Source organism: Mya arenaria, chromosome 16 (assembly GCF_026914265.1).
Source record: "Mya arenaria isolate MELC-2E11 chromosome 16, ASM2691426v1".
Classification (NCBI taxonomy): Eukaryota; Metazoa; Mollusca; class Bivalvia; order Myida; family Myidae; genus Mya; species Mya arenaria.
Window position 1 is genome coordinate 11,688,981 of NC_069137.1, and position 6,502 is coordinate 11,695,482.

Below are 6,502 nucleotides of genomic sequence, written 5' to 3' on the forward strand. Positions count from 1 at the left end.
CAAACTGGCACTGGATGGAAGTTTTTCTGTGACATATTTTCAGCTGAAATGGTTTACAATACGTTGTAGGTTTTTTGTAAATTCTATTCCAGAACTTAAATGGCGACCAATGCCAATTGTGTAGTCAAAGCAAGAGTGATAGCTGTAGTTTATATTTGACTGCAACTGAGTTATTTTTCAAGTCACCTTGTCTAGTCATTTCCATGGCATGAGATATGACAATGTATTTTTATAGAGAATTATTTTTATTCAAGTTTTCATAAGGAAAAGTGGAAAACCTAGTTAATAGATTTGGAAATGCCATTGGGCAGGTGGCTGTGGCCATTGGCGCTCCTTTCCAGGCTTTATCTTAGCCATGCATAGGGTATTTTGAAAACAAACTTTTCAAAAAGATTTAAAGAACTGGAAAACTGTGGTTTTGAGTTCTCTCAATTATGAAATAGTTTAAAGAAATACATTTGCTTGATCTCAAATAGCATTTGTTTGATCTCAAAACTAATATTTGTATAGAATTATCTGTTAGTGTTATCATTCTTTCACTGAATGTTATCCTTGTACTGTTTACAATATCATTGTTTAATATATATTTGTTCGCTCTTCGCTCGCTCCTCTTTTTTTGCTAAATGCAAAACAAATATTTTTATTATTATTTCGCTCGCTCGCCCCATTATGCTGTGAAAAAAATCCGATGAACAAGTTATCAATTTGGTGTGGCCTTATGGAAAAATATGACAGATAGATGTTCATATGAGTACATGGCAGTTGCTGTTTGGTCTCTGTTTGTATTATAAAGTAAAATAATTGATTCTGAACAACTTTATAAAAAAAACATGTTCCCAATGTAAAATTTGGGAACATGTGTGCAAGTGTGCTTGATATATTTACTGCAGATTGTACATTTCTAATATATTTGCATTAATAACAACGAATATTAAAGTCTGCACACTTATTTAGTTATTTGAATACAAAATGTACTTTTGCAAATGTAATCGTCTCCTAAGGCAATAAAATAAAGTATCTGGGGTAAATAAAATAAACCTATAACAATTAAGAATTTTTCAAGAAGTTAGGGCTGTAAACGCTGGATAAGGAATCTCGATCTGTATAAGCGGTCATTGGTCTATCTGCATAACAGTGGAATCAACGTTGCAGAGGTATGCTACTCTTAATGCGTCTGTCATCAGCCTTTGTCCATCAAATATTTAGCTGAAAGAATGTAACATTAAATACTTGAATGAATCATGAAAATCACATGCACATTTTTGAACTATTCTATCGGTCCTAGTGTATGTGTACCAATAGTCTAATGATCTAAGTGTATGTCCTTTAGTTCCAAACTTAAACAACACCAATGATGTACAGTTTGTACATGATATACTTATCTGCTTCATTTTGCCAATATAAATAGAACAGGTGCCAACTGGACATACTGAGGACATATAGAACAGTGAATCGCCTTAGCATCAATACCGGATGTCATGAGACCTTGAAACAAAACAAGCTAAGGTTTATCCCTTTTGTTATACTCATACGGAACTCGATATTATCGAAGTTGGTAAGACTTCGACCAAGTCAATCGTTATTGGCTGAAAATTGTGGTGTCGAAAAAATTATGTTAATTACATTGTTAACAACGTATTAATCAAAAGGCCTTGACTTTATTCGCAGTTTGTCGTCCATATCATTAAAAAAGTCATGTGAATAGTGAAAAAAAAAGGCTTTATGAATGGCAATTTTAGACAAATTTCGAAGTATAATACGCTGACCTCAAATTTAATCAGGGGATGTTAATATTATAGGGATTCGGACTGGTTAAGATCTAAGGACTGATGGACCAAGTTTGAGGCAGTCTGATTCTGGTAAAGATCGGAGAGTTTGCTTCGCCCTCGATTGGATAAAAGGCCTTTAATTGTAACTTATGCTGACAACAGATTATGATGTTATCGAAGTGTTTTTTTTTAGAAATGATTTAAAATGTACAAATATCATTATACCATTGGTCCATTGGTCTGTTCATAATTTATTCTTATCCGAAGGATCACCATCTTAATTGTCATCGATGAAATCTGAAGCTGGAAATATATTATAAAAAAGAATGATAAATAAATGTATATAATTTTGCTGATAATGATTGTTTTTCTGGCCAAGTAGAAGCATTGAGCAAAATCTTGTCTTTGAACTTTCGCTGATGATTTGTAAAAGGATAAAAAGTAAAATATTGTTGAAGAAACTGTACATGATGATTACAGATCTAAAATTATATCATATAATTAACTGTTGTAACTTTAATTATTTAAGCCTTTGACTGAACTCTGATACAGATGGATACCTTTTTTACGGTTTCTTAAATAAATAGTATATTTAAAATACAGCTCTTTATTCGGCTTGTATATAATAAATCAATTATAATCAAACATGTTTTACCAGACTCCAACTGTGCGCTGTGTGGGTCAATATTGGATCCAACTGCACCTGCATTATGAGAGCCACCAACTGCACCTGCATTGTGAACGCCGCCAACTGCACCTGCATTGTGAGTGCCACCATCAGCACCTGTATTGTGACCGCCACCAACTGCACCTGCATTGTGCACGCCACCAACTGCACCTGCATTGTGACCCACCACCAACTGCGACTGCATTGTTAACGCCACCAACTTCACCTGCATTATGAGCGCCACCAACTGCACCTGCATTGTGAGCGCCACCAACCGCATCTGCATTGTGAGCGACACCAACTGCACCTGCATTGTGAGTGCCACTAACTGCACCTGCATTATAAGCGACACCAACTGCACCTGCATTGTGCACGCAACCAACTGCACCTGCATTGTGAGCGCCACCAACTGCGACTGCATTGTGAGGGCCACCAAGCAAACCTACAATTATATATCGATGTTAGATCCTTTCCATAAACAAAGAGAACCTATTTTCTTTGTGTTAATTACAAACCTGTTTATCCTTTTAGGCATATTTTTTTAAAGCAAAATGACAAAGATACCTTAACATTTGAATCCTTTTCCAAACAAATGTATCTTAATAATTTGCTAGTGACATTTAGTTAATGGATTATACAGAAATGACAGTGTGTTTTTGTCATCATTAATTTCAACAGAATCAGTCTTATTTGAAATACCACTTAAGCGTACACTTGTCATTGTCTCACAGTGAACATTAAGAATCAAACCAATACTGTTTTCCTCACACTTGATATGTATGTTTTGCTCTTTTTATTGGGAAATAATTCTGAAATAGTACAAAGCATAATTGAAATAGATTCGTTAGACGGTTTCTATTCTGAGCATATTTAAAAATAAATATATGTTAACGGTTTACAAAGTCAAAGTCAAACTAAAGGCTAATTTCTCCAGTTTATACCAGTTTCTAAAAATATTAATTCAATCTTTTTTATCGACTTATTGCCTAAAATTTAGCTGACTCTGGTACAAATGTCTGATGCGATTAAAGTGCTATGATGAATAGACATCATTAAATGATTAACTAGAATGACGTGTTTCCAGCTTCTGTTACATATCAGTTATGATGTATTAATGACTTATATATTATTCTGTAAACACAATGCTCGTCACAATGATACAACATAAAACCTTCCAATAACAGCTCACGAGTAAGTTTAGAAGCGACAGAAAATGCTTTATTTGCAGAAAAGACGCATACTTTAAGGATTAAATTTACCAAAAAAATATGACATGAATATCTGCCAGATGCTGCTTGGTGTTTCTGCATAAAACGTACTAATTAATCTCAATTAAAACAACGTTTCGAACAAATCATTACCTATCATTACATACAATGCCATACAAATAAATTATAGAGAGAGTACTCGCTTTGCGCTTTACAACGTCTCTAAAATGACCAGTACATATATATTTTGTTTTACTTATTTACGTCATGCAAACCGTATAAAGCAATCTCAATAAGGGATGGTAAACTTTCTTTGATAACTTGCTCGATAACTGATCATTTATATAACTATTTCTTTAAATCACCATCCCTAGACGTTCCCTATGCCAATGACGTCAACAATTACAACAAAGAGTTATTTGAATAACAATTTCATGTACATACTCTGTAAGGATTTTCTTATCAAAATACATGTTGAATTATACATAATAATAGTATTATTTGAATAATATTCTTCTTGAGCGTTTGCATACAAATTCTCTTCATTTCCATAGCGTGTTTGAATACCTCTTTTTCTTACGAGCTTCGATACAAAGGTACCAACAATAAATACTATAGCAACTAGGATTGTACCAATCGCTATGCCAACAATAGCAACCTTTGTCCAACCGCTGTCTTGTGATTCTTTTTCTGGAAAACAATATGGTCAAAAGTTATGCTCCCTGAGCTCTTTAATCAGAAGTAGAGAAAAATGTATTTCAACTGAATCGGATATTTCGCCTGTTTGGAGCGAACATGGTTATAAGTCAAACTGTAAATCGGCTGTATTTTATAGTATTAGGGGGCATAACTCAGTTTTTAGTTGAACGAATCATTTGATAATAAAAAGTTTGGCTAAAAATTGAAAAAGGCAAAAAAGCGCTCCATAAAATTTGCAGCCTCCTTCAAAGCGTTAAGAATAATTTGTTTGCGCTTTTTTAGTTGAACTTTTTCCGAATGTGGTTATCGTTTGCAGGTAGCTCAAACTTAATCCGATAGCTGTACTTTATTGTAGTCTCTATTATTTCTAAGTATGTGCAGTATGATAAAGTTGTGTATTTCTTTTCTAGATGAAATTTACGCACCGTTGTTATACTGTTAAGTTGTGTACTATTTAATATTTAAAACCTGTTGTAAAGTTGTCAACAAATGTTAAATTCAGAAGCATTACTTCTTTAAAGGTTAAAGTTACCTTGGTCACATTGGTTATAGTGCAATAAACTTATTCTGAACGTCGATAACAATGGTTTAGAAAGTTTGTCTAAGTTTTATATATAGATCTTTTATTTCCTCCATACATTTATTATTGCACGTTTGTCAATTTCAAGAGCAATAATCCTACACGCAAAAAAACGGAGCTCTTATAGATATCTTACTACTGTTAAAGTTTGTATAACATAAAATTCAAAATATTTCTTCACACGCAATTGTTTACGGAAACACGGACGACGGACACCGCACCATTGTATAAACTAGTATTGACTTTGTCCAGTAAAACAGTTAATGCAGCTTTCATTGGTATTGGTAAAAAGGACAGGTTTCAAGCAGTACTGCGGTTGTTGTTTTTTTACTTTTTTTACTTAAAAGCTACGCTACGTTTCGGCTTAAATCCGCCAAAATATGCCAATCTACTAATTTTAATGGTACTTTGTTCAATGTCTGCTAGGGTCTTGGTCAAACACTTTTTGAATGATTGTATGTGAAGAGCCTGTGGACAGTGTTCTTGACCATTGATCTACTAACTTCAACATTAATAGGGGTATATCGTGAACAAAAGTAATTGCTGAGATATTGACTTATGTACGTTAACATGCAAACTTTGAGAAAAAGTTCTTAGTCAAATAATAAAGTACCACAATTTGTTTATGTCAAAGGTCACCGTTATCATGATCTAATGGTTATGAACATTATCTTACGTACCGATATGTTTAAGGACCTCAGGTCTTGGGTATTAAGAGTGAAAACTACTTCGTAGTCAGTGTCACCAAAAACATTACTTTACCATACTTACACAAATCAGAAGTCATTAACTTGCCATGACCAATGCGCATACGAAGTATAAGGATACGTCGTTCAAAGATGACACATACTTGTAAATGGAAGTGCGATTTCGACGATACAAAACGTTGGGATTTCAATCTGTCTTGCTTCATTAGATAGATAACTTACCTTCAGGTAGGCTGATATTTCTAGCAATGGTATTGTTAGGATCTCCACTGGCTGATGTAGGTAGACCTTTTGGGCTAAACCCATTTAGCGTCCCTGAAAATGAAATGGAACACACTGATACAATACATGTTTAATTACTTAATAACCTAAATAAAAATACATTTCTTTGTTTAACATGTAAATAAAGGTATTTGTTTTTAATATCCTGTTACGATAAGATTACATAGATTGATAATGAATAATAAATCATTTAATGCTTTAGCTATGCTGATGTAAAACTTATTATGTTTGAGAAGTATTCGGGTCATTTATCTCGTAGCAAGAGCACTGATTTAAAAGCATATCCGCTTTTTTCAGTCAAACATTTGATGAGAAAATGGTCTACAAAGTATAAGTGGATTCTACAGAGAATGAAAAACACTTAATGCTTCTTAGTTTGTAAATTACTTGATCATATTGTTCACTGACTGTACTCGAATATTACATGACCATATTCACTTGAAGAACAAAAACAGCAGAAATATTCAAATATTTGTAAGAAGGTTATGAACCACTTGGCCATATTTTTTTCGAAAGGACACAGCCTGCTGCAGGGGATGGCATCTAATAACTGACTATTGTCACACATGAAATCAAGCCGGAACTATGCG